The sequence below is a fragment of the Triturus cristatus genome, chromosome 7 (assembly GCF_964204655.1).
Source record: "Triturus cristatus chromosome 7, aTriCri1.1, whole genome shotgun sequence".
NCBI classification, from domain to species: Eukaryota; Metazoa; Chordata; class Amphibia; order Caudata; family Salamandridae; genus Triturus; species Triturus cristatus.
Genome location: NC_140590.1, coordinates 315968741 through 315985552, shown reverse-complemented (window position 1 = coordinate 315985552; position 16812 = coordinate 315968741). Strand labels below are relative to the sequence as shown.

The window sequence follows — 16812 nt, the reverse complement described above, 5'->3', positions numbered from 1 at the left end:
GGAGTCGGTGAATCCGTTTCCTCTAAATTCTTCTGTAACAGTCGTCCATTATTCTTACTGGCCACCAAAAGTGAAGACTGACAACCCAGCTTTGGCTCGACTTGCAGCGTTAACAAAAGAAAGTAGGAAGACACTGTTTGCGTTCTAGCTTATAAATACAGCGATCACTGTCGACCGAGGATTGCTTGGCGCATAGCTGTCTTGTTTTCTCATGGTTTGCTGCAAGGAGAAGTATTATTAAGATATTTTCTACAATGTTGGTCTCCATGTAATCAGTGAGTCACAGAGGGCAGTAAGAGCTGAGGTTAGTCAGTGGGAAGCCAGGATAGGAATACTGTGTAATGACCATTGACAAAGATGTTAGCCTTGGCAGGCATGGAAGCTTGGACCCTCGTGTTTGGACTGACTGTCCATGAGGTTGGAATCTCTGTAGCTCGCGGCATCATTTGTGCCGTGTGATGGCTGCCAGCCATGAGTTTGGTAACACCTTACTGTTGGCCAATCATGAATGGGCCAAGCAGCTGGAAATATGTGGGCTCTTCTCGCATCACCCCCAGAGTCTGCGTAAGAGCTGCTCTCCAGTTCTCCACTGCATGTAGAGTTGTGGTCTAGTAGGCATGTCACATTTCACTATGCCAAAAGCTGGTGTGGCTGTACATGTGCACGCATGTAGCTTTGCAATAGGCGAATTGATTATTGTATATAAAAAGGTCTGTACTACATCAGGGAATGCGTTAATTTGTGTCTTCAGAAAGCTCTGTATGTTGACCTGGCTGCATGTATGTTTTTAAAGCTGTGTTACATAGACCTCTGGCCTACAACACTGTGCATGTATACAGAGCTCTGTGGTAGGTCGGCACGTGTGTCTTCGTAGCTCTGAAGTTGGTGAGGTTCCCTGTCTGTGTGTGAGTAGGTCTGGGTGTGTGAGCACAGATCTCTGTAGAAGGCCAGGCTGTGGCTGAATACAAAGCTCTGTAGTAGAGTACACAGGAATCCTTAGTAGGTTAGACTGTGGCTAGGCTATGCCTTGTAGTGCACCAGACCGCGAGTGTGCAGAACTCTGTAGTAGTTCAGGCGGGGAGTCTGCAGAGTTCCAAGGGAGGTGAGGCTTTGCCTGGACGCAGAGCTCTGTAATAGGCTAAGGCATGTGTTGTGCAGAGCTGTAGTAGGTTAAGCTGTATATGCATACATAGCGTTCAATCGATTAGACTGTCGTGCACTCCCTCTATTTAGGGTCAAACTTAGGTGTAAATCATGATGCCAGATAAAGGCATACATAGTGTTGACCTCTGCAAAGAAAAGGACAGCACACAGGTACCTACCATCCCTTATTTGGGCTAGACTCACAAGAATGTGGGGTGTGTTAGGAATAAGACAGACCGGGCATAGAATCTTTGGCAGGGTGCAGATGACAAGCCATGTGGCCAATCAGTACACACACGCACACGCACGCATGCATGCACGCACGCACGCACGCACGCACACCTGTGTAACAGATATAAATGAGTGTTTATTATGTGCTAAACTGATATATTCCATATGTATGACAATTATCAGCATGATAACTCAGGAGTGATGAACCATATTACAATGAATACAAAATATAATCCAAACATTGTATTGATTATTCTAAAATTTCAATTTGTCTTGCAACATTATATTGTTCTGCTGACTTGCTGCTGAGCCATGTAGTTCCTCCCATGTACCTGCTGCAGACCTGATGGTCTGCGGACAGCATGCCTGCTATCATTTCTGTTCTCGATTTCCCCACTAATTGTGGGGCGCTTACAAATACTAGTATTTGAAGCATCTCTATTCTGCTGAAGGCGCTTTGACTCAGAACCTTATGTTGGGCACAAAGCCTTCATTTGAAGCAGTGGGAATTTTAGTATAATGTGCACTTTAAGCCCTGCTAGTGCTGAAACCAGAGACATAAAAGGGTTTTTCATCTCTTAGCTGCTGTTCATAACAAGCATTTGAAATGCAATAGGTCTTGCATTTGTGAGAGTTAAAGCTAATGGCATTGTGAATGACAATGTATTTTGTGACTACCCACTTCAAGGCCTATGTCGGAGCCACAGGTTCATGGCCTCATTGCGGATAAAACTGATTGGTTTATCGACTGTGTGCAGCAGGTGCAAGCGCTGTCTATGCGTGACCTAAAAATGCAAGGTTTGCAAAACAGGCAGTGCGGAAAATAATTTACCTCTAAGAGGGTTCCTTAATATGTATCATTGTGTGGTGTTAAACTTGCGCGATCCAGCTAATGTACAGTTCCAAAGAGGTATTTATTAACAGATTCTGGACACGATTGTGAACTTGTATAGGTGCTGAATGAACCTCCTCCCACTATCTGCATATTGATGGAAATTAGACTTATGCTTAAAATGTTTCCTGAAAGCTATTTGGCATCATTTGTGTTGCAACGTTGGGTTAGTTTTGAGTTGATACTGGTCTGCGTTGGGCTCGATTTGGGCTTGCTACACTGAACACAACAGGTTCACAGCTTCACCCTGCACCTGCAACCCCCCTGCCGAGAATGGCCTATCTGAGGCCTCCTTCGCCCACACCTCTCTCAGGGGTACTCAATGAGGCACACCAGATGCCCTGCCACTCCAGAGGGATGGTCGGGGAACACAGCAATCCAGCGTGGGCTCCACGGAGCAGCTCACTCGGCCGGGGTTTCTCGGTCGGCTCGAGCACTCCAGCTAGCAGCAGCCTCAGTGACCTCCGAGTCCACAAGTCAAAAGCCCTCAGGAACTGCACCGGGACTCAGTGTATCTGGGTTCCGACAGCCGTGAATACCAAGTGGATAGCAGCCGAGGAGCTGAGAGCGTGACAGCAAAAACTCCACAAATCAGCATCCGCGTCCTTCGATCACGTGACAATGTTTCGCTTCTGTCCCAGGCCAAAACAAAACGAGAAGCACATCCCAGAGACCAGTAGTAGTGGCATGTAAACCCAGAAAGCAGCATTACCCCTTGCCGTGCCCCTGAGATTTACTGTTTGCCACGTGTGGTGAACAACCTTTACAACGAAACTATTACAACGCACTACACTTACAACAAAATTTTTACAACGCAACATCCACTACAACGCATTCCATTACATAGCATGACACTACAACGCATGTTTAAAAACTACCTTTACAACGCATTCCATTACATCGCATACTACCTTTACAACGCATGCCATTACAACGCAATCCAACACTTACCCTACTGTTGCACCCCCTGGAGTTAGAATAGTAATTTTTACCCCTATACTATGCGTTGTAATGGTATGCGTTGTAAAGGTAGTATGCGATGTAATGGAATGCGTTGTAAAGGTAGTTTTTAAACATGCGTTGTAGTGTCATGCTATGTAATGGAATGCGTTGTAGTGGATGTTGCGTTGTAAAAAATGCGTTGTAAGTGCATGCGTTGTAAAAGTGTGCGTTGTAACGACATACATCCGCCACGTGTCTTTCTTTTACTGCACTCCCACCAGTTCTCTACAGTGCCGTCCGTTTCCACTCCTCTGACCCCTGTCTTGACTGCCTGACTTCTGTCAACAAAAGGAGCCTCTCAAGTCCTAAGCTGGGTGAAACTCATACCCAAACATGTCCCACTCTTCCCTCAGAGGCTTGTTTAAACAACCTGTCGCCATTGCTCAAAGGCAGCAGCTTGTTTATGTTTGCATCGAGCTTTCACTTTGACAGTAGCTTCCGCCCCACACAGCTTTCGCGGGGTGAGGCGACAGCTATTGTTTAAGTGAAAGCGTGATGCAAATACAAACACTCTGCCGCCACGAGTGTATTTAAAGTACGATACAGGCATTATTAAAGCAAAAGTGTGCATGGCGCCCTGCTTCACATGCAAAGAAGGGCGCCATTTCTACGCGCTCTGTCGCACCTGCTTCTGCAAGACGAGAATTAAGTAAACAGTGCATCCTATCTCTTAATGAAAGGTAGAGTGCAGGGACACATGTAAGAGGGCCAGTCCTGATGGAGGTAACAACAGGAGACAGGGAGGCACTAAAGAGGGAGTAATAAGCCTATTAACAAATCAAAACCCATCATTTACAAAGGACAGTGGCAAAGTCCAATGCAAAATAAGGGTGGAGAGTGGATGCAGCTTCAAATCTATACCTCAATACAGCATGTCTCGAAGAGCCAGCGCAAGCGCTGCCTAGGCGAGACCTAAAAAAGCTGTGAGGTGGTGGAACGTCACCCTTTAAGATTAGTAGCTTGCCAAAGGCATGTGGCAGTGTGCGCACACACATAGCGCTAGGATTATTAGCCAGCTGTTTCTGCAAAAAGCAAATCAAGAACCTGTGTTAAACAAACACACTGATTTTAAGGCCTAATACAGTTCCATTAATACTGACGTATCACAGCACTGAACCACATGTAGAGGTGTTAAAACACAGCTCAAGGCATGCATATGCGCAGATGTACAGTAGTCCGTATAACGCTTTACAGTATGTCAGTGTCTGTGTAAGCACAGCTCTAGTAGGCCACTGCCTGTGTTTCTAAAGAGTTCTATGACAAGCTGCGTGCATGACACATTCTGCAGTAGCAAAAAGAACAGATGATGGACGGACTGCTGAATAAATCAAGCATTCACCCCCAGTCACAGATCTGTGTTAAATCCATTGTTTTTTTGCATGCCACGCCATTCCAGTTCAGACATGGCCATATGCATGTCAGTCTTGACCCTGCTTTCCATGGGAACAGTCCAGCCTGAACTGACAAGCTAGGTCCTCCCTGGACCAGAAACAAGCATCCTGGGATCGGTTTTGGGGTATCGCCCCTAATCAGCTAGGCCAGCTTGAATTTGGTGGCATAGCAAGCACGGGACCCTTGTCTGGGCATACCCTTCCCACTTAGGGCGATAAATGCAAAAAGAACAGATGATGGACGGAATGCTGACAAAACAAACATTAACCCCCAGTCGCAGATCTGTGTTTAATCCATCTGTTTTTACACACCACACCATTCCAGTTTAGACTCAGCCATATGCAGATCAGTCTCGGCCCTGCTTCCCATGGGACCAGTCCAGCCCCAACTGCCAAGCCAGGCCCTCCCTGGACCAGAAACAAGCATCCTTGGACCGGTTTTGGAGTAACACCCCTCATCAGCCAGGCTAACTTGAATCTGCAGTTGGGCAGGAGATATGTACAGGCTGCATGATCACAGAACTTTGTAATAGGTTGTCTGTGCGTGCTTATAGGACCGGTCCTTTTGGTCCACAACTCCCCTCCGGTAGGTATAGTGAATGGTCTCCTAATTCTCCCTCCGAGGATAAGGATCATCCTAGCACGTATGTGTTTTGACTACTGAAATGCAATGCGCATCCCTCCGCTAGCTCAGACTCTTTAGATACATGGTATGTTAGGAACCTGCTGCCTCTTCATCTTTGACCTAAAGGTCTCAGACCACATCATCCCTATGCTCTTAATCCATGCTCCGAACACCCTACAGTGGCCGTCAATTACAATACGGCATCAACTTTAAGATGTTCTGCTTCATTCTCAAAGCAATGTATGACCCACACCTGTATGTGCTATGGACCCCATCCAATGCTGCTAGCTAGCACAGTAAGGACACATTTCCAAAAGCTGCTGCCTATATACGAGCTATGCTCACTCTTGTTCAATGCTCCTTTGAATTCTGACTCGGTTTACACTATAGAAATACTACAACATGCATATTAATGTATATTCATAGACACAGAAGACAACTCTGAAAGGCTGCTCTGTGGTACAGGTGCCTGTTGTCTGCCCGCTATTCTTTAACAGTAGAAGGAGAAATGAAGGGAAGGGTAGTTGTACCAGGACGTGCCCCACTTAGCTGCAGCTCTCCCTGCTTGTAGCTCTGTCATCCTGCGGCATTCCTACGCCTGTCTCTGTCTGCATCTCTTCCTACCTGTACCTGTCAAACTGCACTCATTTCCACACCTATGTGTCTGCACCTCTATCTTGCGGTGCATCTCTCAGTCTATCCTGTTCTCAGCCCTCGCTCTCCTCGTCTGTATCTCTCCTTTCTACCCCTTCTCCAGCTGCATCTCTGCCTGCCCATACCTCTCCTGGCCTGCACTTTTGCCTCTCTTTGCTATGCCTGCTTCCACTTCTCCCAGCCTCTGCCTCCCCTCCCCTTCCCATACCTGCCTTCCTTCCTGCCTCTGTTTCTGTTGCTGACAGCTGCTCCTTTATCACTCTCCGTGAGACTCCCCATTCCCATGCTCACGCCTCTACCTGACCCTTCCCAGATATTGCTCTGCCTGGACCTCACCCTGCCAGTATCACTCCCTACCCACACCTCAGCCTGCTCACACATCTTCCAGCCTAAACCTCTCCCAGCTTAAACCTCTCCCAGCCCTCATCTCACTGTCACCACCTGTGACTGCCCTGACGTCTCTGTCCCCACCTCTCACTGCCCTCATCTCTTTGTCCCCACCTCTCCCGACCCTCACATCTCCGTCCCCACCTCTCTATGCCCTCACATCTCCGTCCCCACCTCTCTATGCCCTCACCTCTGTCCCCACCCCTCCCGACCCTCACCTCTCTGTCCCCACCTCTCATTACCCTCAACTCTCTGTCCCCACCTCTTCCGACCCTCACATCTCTGTCCCCACCTCTCTATGCCCTCACCTCTCTGTCCCCTCCTCTCCATGCCCTCACCTCTGTCCCCACCTCTCACTGCCCTCAACTCTCTGTCCCCACCTCTCCCGACCCTCACATCTCCGTCCCCACCTTTCTATGTCCTCACCTCTCTGTCCCCACTTCTCCATGCCCTCACCTCTGTCCCCACCTCTCAGTGCCCAAACCCCTCGTTCCCCAGCTTTCATTAAACTCACGTTTCTGTCCCCACCTCTCCCGACCCTCACCTCTCTGTCCCCACCTCTCACTGCCCTCACCTCTCTGTCCCCACCTCTCACTGCTCTCTGTCCCCACCTCTCACTGCCCTCACCTCTCTGTCCCCACCTCTACTGACCCTCACCTCTCTGTCCCCACCTCTCCATGCCCTCACCTCTCTGTCCCCACCTCTCCATGCCCTCACCTCTCTGTTCCCACCTCTCACTGCCCAAACCTCTCTGTCCCCACCTTTCGCCGCCCTCACCTCCCTGTCCGCACTTCTCCTGACCCTCGCCTCTCTGCCACCACCACTCCATGCCCTCACTTCTCTGTCCCAACCTCTCACTGCCCTCTCCTCTCTGTCCCCACCTCTCACTGCCCAAACCTCTCTGTCCTCATCTTTCACAGCCCTCACCTCTCTGTCCCCACCTGTCCTGACCCTCACCTCTCTGTCCCCACCTCTCTATGCCCTCACCTCTCTGCCCCCACCTCTCCAGACCCTCACCTCTCTGTCCCCACCTCTCCATGCTCTCACCTGTCTCAACCTCTCACTACCCAAACCTCTCTGTCCCCACCTCTCCATGCCCTCACCTCTCTGTCCCCAGCTTTCATCGCCCTCACCACCCTGTCCCTACCTCTCCTGACCTTCACCTCTGTCCCCACCTCTCCATGCCTTCACCTCTCTGTCCCCACCTCTCACCTCTCACTGCCCTCTGTTCTCTGTCCCCACCTCTCACTGCCCTCTGCTCTGTCCCCACCTCTCACTGCCCAAACCTCTCTGTCCCCACCTCTCACAGCCCTCACCTCTCTGTCTCTACCTCTCACTGCCTCGCCTCTCTGCCCCCACCTCTCACTGACCTTGCCACTCACTGCCTGTACCTCTCAATGCATTGCTTTCCCAGCTGCAGCTCTCCCTGCCTGCACCTGCACACCTCTACAGTCCACATCTTTCGCTGCCTGTTCCAGTTCCAGGCAGTCTCTCTGAGCTCTGCATCGCCCACTGCTCGCGCCATTCTCTCTACACTTATCCTTGTGCACACATTTGCCTCAGTGACGTAACGCAAAATGAACAATGTGAAGAGGCGCCTCTGAGTCTCCCATATCGCATAATTATTTAGCAACACTAGGCTTATTGAAGACCCCAGAAGGGTTGTGTAGACAGCCATCTGGGCTCTTCACTAAATTGTTGCCACAGCATACACTCCTCGGGCAGACTCGTCCCAAGGAGATATATAAACTGTGGTAGACGGCTCGAGGCCTTCTGGCCACACTGGTAAAGCAGTGTGGGCCTCCAGTCATTCCTGGGACGTGCGGTAGGCCCTGGCCCTGTGTTTAGGCCACTTTACACTGGCAACGAGGCTGGTGTTGAACCTGCGCCTCGCCGACTCACCGGAACACGTCGGAACAGAATCCGCCTCGGCGTGCCGTTCAGTGGAGTGTCCTGTCGGCTGCTGTTTACTCAGAGCACATCGGATCAGCAGGACGCACCTCCCCTTCCACATCCCATGAGGATAAAGACTAAAGCATACCTGCAGCGCCACACGTGTGCCTCCGGCAGGTCGAGTCGGGCATGGTCAGCGGAAGGGGCCATCTGCGTGAGGAGCCAGCAGCCCCGCCCGGACTCTCCCGGCAAGCACACTCCGGTGGAGAGCAGCCTGAGCGAGTGGCGCAGGAGCGCCCAAAGCAGCTTGTAAAGATGAAGGTGTGTTTGCTATGTCCCACGTGTTGCGTGCACATGCCAGACGGGCGGGAAGACTGCCAAGAGCCCCAAAGACTCATACAGCCGGATATGTCATTCAGCTAAGGCAATAAATGGGGGGACACACAGCCTGCCCCAAGGTGCAAACAGCCTGAAAGTCAAGCACACACAGGAGAAGGTTCAACACTTTAAAGGAGAAAAAAAAAATACAACCCAAGCTGCAAGAGACGAAGGAGGAAGGGGGCCATTGAGAAAGCGGATCAACTGCCAGCGCACCCAGGCAGAATAGACACATAGACACTGTGTTGTGAAATTGCTAAGCTGACATCATGGAATGTGTGATGTCAGCTTAAGGTGGAATGTTGACAGATGAATTGAAGAGGCTGTTGAGCTGGGAGCTCAGCTGGATTGTCGCTGGTAAATAAACCACTTTGAAGATTAAATTACTTTGTGTGAAATCTTTACATTGGCGACGAGTTACAAGAACTGTGCAGGGTATAGAGTATGATTGGACAAGTGAATGTGAGAGTTCCTTTTCTAATATAAAGAAATCTATAGTGGGTGCCCCAACGTTGGGTCATTTTGATGTGACGAAAAGGACATACATTGTGTTATGATCTAAGTAAGTAATTGATGCATCCTCTCTGTTGCTATCCTTGCCTTGCTGCTCAGTCTATGTGATGTCATCGGAATGTTGAGAGTGTTTGAGTGGGAGCAGAGATCAGTTGGTGTGGATGGGCTGAGCAGCAGGGAGGCTGCTCCTGGTGGGGCATTGCTGGACAATGATTAAGGCCTAGCATGAACTTAATATGGATCTTAACTAAAGAATAAAGCTGAGATCCTGAACTACATCACTGGACTATGTATCTTTCATTTAATTGTAACACTGGCGACGATTTTAAGAACCTGCGTGCTATTTAATGCTGATTGGACTTTTAAATTGAAGAAATCAAAAGAATTTCAAGTAAGTGAATCATCTGGATTTGAAGAAACTTGGCACCCCTAAGGCCCCACCAGTGACCCTGTCAACGGTCGCCCATGACATGATTGTGCCAGTTTCTGTTTGCCTGTCTATTTTGCTTTCCTCCTACATTGATCTGCTGTGATGTACCATACTCTCTCTAACGTATGCTGTGGAAGACTGACTCTCCTGCCTAGTTGTGATCCCAACTTAGAGATGCAGATGATGGCGAAATTCCTGAAAGCTATTCTTATCGTGGTGTAATGTTGAGGAGCTTTGCTACTTTCTTTTACAATCTGCCTCAACGTACATCGGATGTAATGGATCTATAAGCTGTTCGTTAAGAGGCACAGCGCAAGTCCTGGTGTTCGAGTCACACGCAAGGTTTGGAGAGTGGCTCAGCTGTTGGGTTGCTGTCCTACAGTGTACCAAGAGAACCGGGTGTGTCTGAACGGAGGAGTGCTGGATTTACAAGTGAACTGAGGTGTGACTGAACGGAGGAGGGTTGTATTTATACACTATTTTGTTCCCAATTTCAAGCATTTTTATTTCATGTGACAGTTAACCGTGGTGGATAAGTTTGAAAATGATGCTCGCGTTGTGAATAGCGCGCGCAGTTACCTGCTTCTCAGAGAGTGGTGATGTTGCCATGGTTCCGCGTCGACGTTCTGAACTGTGCGCTGCGGATCCTTGTTTCGTAGCCTGCATGCAACGACGTGCCGAGAGCCACCCGACGCGCTGTCGCCTACGTGCCACCATCTTGGAATTGATTTTTTTTTTTTAATGCATTACCGCTAGGTTGTTATTAGCGACAGCTACTTATTTTAAGTTGTTGGTGGCATTTCTTCGGCAACGCGATATTGGAAGAACTTGTTCAGGGCTCAGTTGGAGTGGCCCGACTTTTCCACGGTTACCAAGGGGAACGCAGAGTCACATAGAAGATCCCCTTTTGTTCGCTGTCAGAACAGGCACCTGTGAGCCTCGGGTGAGAAGTCGCTCACCGGTCACGTTGACTGTTTTGTGGAATTTCTCATATGTGAAGTCTATATTTTTGCTTTAATGTCTAATGCCATACTTATACTTCCGTTTATTGTTTCCCATGCTTATGAAGCTTTACTGTTTTCTCTTAAGCTTATTCGAAGTGATGAGTGAATGTTACCTTGTATATCATCAGCAGTATAAGGTGTTAGACTTGCTGGTATGTGCAGTAGAAGGATTACGTGGGTAATATCCTAAGTCCTTTGGTTTATGCAGAAGAGGGGGGTGTTTGTTGTTACCTCCTAAGTCCTGCAAGTGTATACTGCACTGCAGTGCATGCGTAAATGGGTGTTGTAGGGAAGGTGTCTAGTGTTCCCTGTCCTGCAAAATTGTGATTATGAGGGTTTGTCCTTGGTCACATTTCTCTATTTATCTGATTTGGGTGGAAGGGGGTAGAGTGTGGTGTCCTTGTTCTGTGTTTATATGAGTAAGAGTGAGAGAGAAAGTTTAGTGTCCCTGGTTTTGGTGTGCGTCTTTTATTAAACTTTGCTATTAAACTTTGCCTTATGCGAGGTGTTGGTCTGTGCGTTATGGGTGCGCACGTAAGAAGTCTCCTTATTTTGAGGCTTCTCAGACTTACATGTCTGGTTTTACCCAAGAGTTGGTGGTTACCTTGTGTGAGGTGTTGGTCTGTGCGTTATAGGTACGCACGTAAGAAGACTCCTTATTTTGAGGCTTCTCAGACTTACCTGTCTGTTTTACCCTTGAGTTGGTGGTTACCTCGTGTGAGGTGTTGGTCTGTGCGTTATGGGTACGCACGTAAGAAGACTCCTTATTTTGAGGCTTCTCAGACTTACCTGTCTGTTTTACCCTTGAGTTGGTTGTTACCTCGTGTGAGGTGTTGGTCTGTGCGTTATGGGTACGCACGTGAGAAGACTCCTTATTTTGAGGCTTCTCAGACTTACCTGTCTGTTTTACCCTTGAGTTGGTGGTTACCTCATGTGAGGTGTTGGTCTGTGCGTTATGGGTGCGCACGTAAGAAGACTCCTTGTTTTGAGGCGTCTCAGACTTACCTGTCTGGTTTTACCCATGAGTTGGTGTTACCTCGTGTGAGGTGTTGGTCTGTGCGTCACAGGTGCGCACGTGTGGAAACTTCTTATCTTTTAGCTTTCTGCTTGCCTGTCAAGGGTTGCTAGTTTACCCCTTACAGTGTTATGTTAGGTAGCTTCGTGTTATTCTTGAAGCTCATTGATTTTTGTATGTGTGTAATGCTATCAACGCACATTTTATTTAATTAGTCTTATTGCATGTGAGTACAATGATCTTGCATGTTTGTATCTTTACAAATTTGATCAGGGGGGGATGTGTTATGATCTAAGTAAGTAATTGATGCATCCTCTCTGTTGCTGTCCTTGCCTTGCTGCTCAGTCTATCTGATGTCATCGGAATGTTGAGAGTGTTTGAGTGGGAGCAGAGATCAGTTGGTGTGGATGGGCTGAGCAGCAGGGAGGCTGCTCCTGGTGGGGCATTGCTGGACAATGATTAAGGCCTAGCATGAACTTAATATGGATCTTAACTAAAGAATAAAGCTGAGATCCTGAACTATATCACTGGACTACGTATCTTTCATTTAATTGTAACACATTACTACTGATGCAAGCGGTGTTGGAATTGGAGCTGTTCTTACTCAAATTCATGAAGGGGTGGAAAATGTCACTGGGTTTGCATCAAGAAGGTTACACGGTGCTGAGACTTCCTATTCTGTGATTGAAAGGGAGGCTCTTGCCTGTTGTTAGGGGAATTAACTACTTTAGGTTTTATGTGTGGGGAATTCCTTTTAGATTAAGGACAGACCATAAGCCATTGACTTACATCTTCAAAGGTGGACGAGGTTTAGAAGGAAACGTTACACCTCGTATTACAAGGTGGTTGTTAGGTGTGTTTGAATATAATTTTGAGATTGAATTTGTCAAAGGCAGCAATAATGTAGTTGCTGACTATTTCTCAAGGATGCCTGAAGAAGGTGTCGTTTCTGAGATACAGAATTGTGAAGTATTATCAATTGAAGGAGAATTATCTATTGCTGCTAGTGAGTGGGCATTTGCTAAGGAAAGTGACGATATTATGAAGGAAGTTGAGGAAAAGATTGTGCATGAGTGGGATGATAGAGATGCCCAGAGAGTTGACATACGTGAATACTTTAAAGTCAAAGATGAGTTAAGCATAGTGGGTGGAAAACTCAGGAGGAGGAATCAAATAGTTCCTCCTGTTGCTATTCGATCTAGAATTCTTGATATTACTCATGAAGGTCACCTTGGACATAGCGCCATGAAGAGGAGAGTCAGGGAAGTGTTTTGGTGGCCGGGGGTTGATCATGATGAGGAAAAAGTAAAAAATTGTGTGGCATGTGCTAATAGTGATAAGTTTAAAGTAATCAGACAACCCCCATTGGAGATGACAACATTTCCTAGTAAACCTTGGGAAAAGTTAGGAATTGATTTTTTGGGATCTGGGGTAAAGTTGGGAACTGCAAACAAGTTTATTATTGTACTTGTAGATTACCATTCTAAGTGGCTTGAGGTCAAAATTGTACCGGAGGTAAACACGTCTGTAGTCATAGATTTTTTGGAAGAGACTTTCATGGGTGAGGGATTACCAAAGACCATTGTTTCCGATAATGGAGTACAATTTGTATCTAAGGAAATGGTGTCTTATTTGGATAGATTAGGTATTGTTCATGAAAGGGTGGCTCTTTTTCGTCCGCAGGCCAACGGTCTTGTGGAGAGAGTAAATCGCTTGATTATGGAAAATATACAACTGTCATTGGCCAATCAGTTACCATGGAAAAAGGAATTAAGGAGATTGATGTGGTTGCATAGGATCACACCTCATTCTGTAACTGGTGTTGCACCTTTTGTCTCTCTCAAGGGAAGGATTCCAAATTCTAAAGCGTGTCCTGTGTGGTTGAAAAATGATGTGGCGAACATTGTGGATCGGGAAAAAATAAAGGAAAATGTGACGAAGTCATGTGGTAAAAACGTTTCATACTACAACAAGAGAATGGGCGTGAAAAGATCTTGGTTGAAGCCGGGAGACTGGATTGTGGTACGGAAAAACGGTTCAGTCCATAAAGGTGAAAGTAAATATTCTAGTCCTTGTAAGGTCAAAGAAGTTAAACGTAAAGTGGTAATTTTAGAAAACGGAACTACTAGAAGTGTGGGTGATGTATGTAAAGTTAAGGGATAATTTGTAGAATTTTGTGGTTCAATGTTCTCCTAGAATTTGTTTATTATATTTCACATAGAAATTATTATAAAGATCAAAATTTATGTTTAATATAAGGGGGGAGATGTGTAGTGAAATTGCTAAGCTGACATCATGGAATGTGTGATGTCAGCTTAAGGTGGAATGTTGACAGATGAACTGAAAAGGCTGTTGAGCTGGGAGCTCAGCTGAATTGTCGCTGGTAAATAAACCACTTTGAAGATTAAATTACTTTGTGTGAAATCTTTACACACTGGTCATGAGCACGCAACCCCAGGCAGGTGTGGCCAGTTCACAGGCAGGAGCGGCAGATCCTCAGGCACGTGCTGCAGCACCACCTCAATTCCACAACCACGCCGCGATAACCCGGCTACCTCAGTTCAGCGAAATCGCCGACCCTGCAACAGCAGCCCCACGCTGGAAAGCCTGGTTAGGGTGCCTCAACCATTATTTCAGGGGCATGAGAGAGACAGACGGGGCGGTGGAGAGATCGCTGATAATATACTATGGGGGCGGAGAGCTGTATGACCTGTTTGAGACACTCCCCAACACAGGGAATGAGGATGACTACGAGAGTGCGGTCGCAGTGCTAAATCGACACCTTGACTCCCAACTCAACCCAGATTTTGAGCGGTTCAAACTATGACAGGCTAAATAGTCCGAAACTGAATCAGTCGACATGTTTTACGCACGACTAAGGCGGCTCGCATGTACATGCACATTTGCAGACCAAAGAGAGGAGATAAGGACCCAGATCATCCAGGAGTGTCGATTAGTGTTACTCAGGCATTTGATCCTCGACCAACCCGGAATGTCACTGGACGACATCCTCGTTCTCGCCCGCTCTCACGAGCTGTCAGATGCCGAAGTGAAAGAAATGGAAGTTGCCCTCAACAAAGGCGCCACCACGTCGTATGCTCCCCCCCAGAATGTCCAGGTTAAGGAAGAGAGGGTCGAAGCTGTCTACAGGTGCCCGAAATCGACGCGCAGCATCACCAAGGCCCAGACTGGGGAAGCCTGCGGGAACTGTGTAGATGAACACCCCGAACCAGCCTCCTTTGCAAAAGGGAAAGTCTGTTCCCGGTGTGGGAAGCAAAATCACTTTGCAAAAGTATGTAGGAGCAGCAGGTCCCGGCCAACCTTCACCAAACCACGCAGAGTCACGATGAACATTCGTCAGCTGTCGATCGATGACCATCATGCCCAGGAAGAGAGCACAATACAGAGACGCTGTTTCGACACCGAAGACAACGACGACGTGTTCGTCATACCATTCGTGAGCCGTTCTGACAAGCAAAGGTGGTCTCCCCCCATGTGTACTGTCAAAGTGGCCGGGTCCACCGTTAAAGCGCTGATTAACACAGGGGCGTCCATGAATATCATGGACTCAGAGCAAACGAGCGACTGTCGCCACGACCCCCATTCGCTCCCACAAAAGCAAGAATATACACTTACGGCGGGATATGCGCACTCCCCTTAAGAAGAGCGATTGAAGTTCCACGTCACTGATCGGAAGAAAGGAACTCTACTCAGCTGCCACACGGCAGAAGACCTATGCCTCGTCTTTTTGTGAATCAGGTACACGACTCCCACGCTGATGCCATCCTGCAGGAGTTCGCGAAACTGTTTAAGTTAGCTCAAAGGCAAGCAGCTCAAACTGCATATCGACTCATCCATCAAACCGACGATCCTGAGGCACAGGAGAGTGCCATTCCACTTACAACCACAGGTAGAAGCTGGACTGAAGACGCTAGAAGACCTGGGCTTCATTGAACGTGTGTCCGGCCCCACCCTGTGGGTGTCGCCGCTGGTTATCGCACCAAAGCCCAAACAGCCCAGGGGCATCGGCTGTGCGTGGATCTGCGCCTCCCCAACAAGACCGTCAAGAGTGAGCGACACCTAACACCCAGGATGGTTGACATTGTGGCAGACCTCAACGGGCCATGTGGTCTAGACCTGAATGCTGGGTATCATCAGCTGGAGCTCGAGCAGGAGAGTCAATACATCACCACGTTCTCCACCCACATGGGCCTCAGGAGGTACAAGAGGCTGAGCTTTGGGGCGTCATCGGCCGCTGAGGTCTTCCAAAACACCATCAGGGAGACCCTGTCCGGCCTACAAGGCATCATCAACCTCAGCGATGACATCCCAGTGTTTTCAAACTGACTGCATGAACACCACACACATCTTCGAGCCACACTCCAATGCCTGGCGGATAGTGGCCTCACCTCTACAGAGCAAAGTGTTCCTTCTTCCAAGAGTCAATCGACTTCTTTGGATACGTCAATGGATGAGACACTGACAATCGTCAAGGAAGCTCTGCTTGACAGGGGATGGGCACACTTCCTAGATGGTACACACACGCTCAACGCAGATGATCATCAGGCGAGGCAACAATTATGGAGGGTCCGCAGTGAACTCAGTGAAGGGGACCACAGAGTAGTGCTGTGAGGCCATGTCATTGTGGTCCCGAAGAAACTGCAAGATCGAGTCATTGGACTGGCACACGTTGGGCACCAAGGAATGGCGAAAACCAAAGCACACCTGCGCTGCAAAGTGTGGTTCTCCGGCATGGACGCCATGGTGGAGAAGAAGATCCGGCACTGCCATTCATGCACAATAACAGGCAGTTACCCTGCCCCAGCCCCAGTCATCACGTAAGAACCCAGCGAATCACCCTTGTCGAGAGTCAGCATTGACTTCAGCAGTTTTCCCGATGGCCGCAACACTCTAGTATCAATGGACTCCTACTCAAAATTCCCCATTGTGGAAGTGGTTGCATCCACAGCGTTTGCCCAGGTCCAAGCTGTCCTCGATAAAACCTAATGTGATTGGTAGTGGCTAAAGAAAAGGAGGGATGTAGAGAGTACCATCCGGGCTCTCCACTACATTGTTGCCACCGCATACACTCCTCGGGGAGGGCGCGTCCCGAGGAGAGAAATAAACGGCGTAAGACTGCTCGGAGTCTTCCGGCCACATTAGTAAAACAGTGTGAGCCTCCAGTCATTCTTGGGACGTGGGGTAGGCCCTGGACCTGTGATTAGGCCATTTTACAGGTTTGAAGGGCAACTGA

The 16812-nt window shown here is 48.3% G+C and overlaps 1 protein-coding gene across 2 annotated transcripts in view; it reads left to right on the top strand.

Annotated features, from left to right (window-relative positions):
* The window catches only part of BRSK1 (BR serine/threonine kinase 1), a 348383-nt gene that overhangs the window by 209590 nt on the left and 121981 nt on the right, over positions 1 to 16812 (top strand). The gene's annotated exons all lie outside the window — the stretch shown is intronic.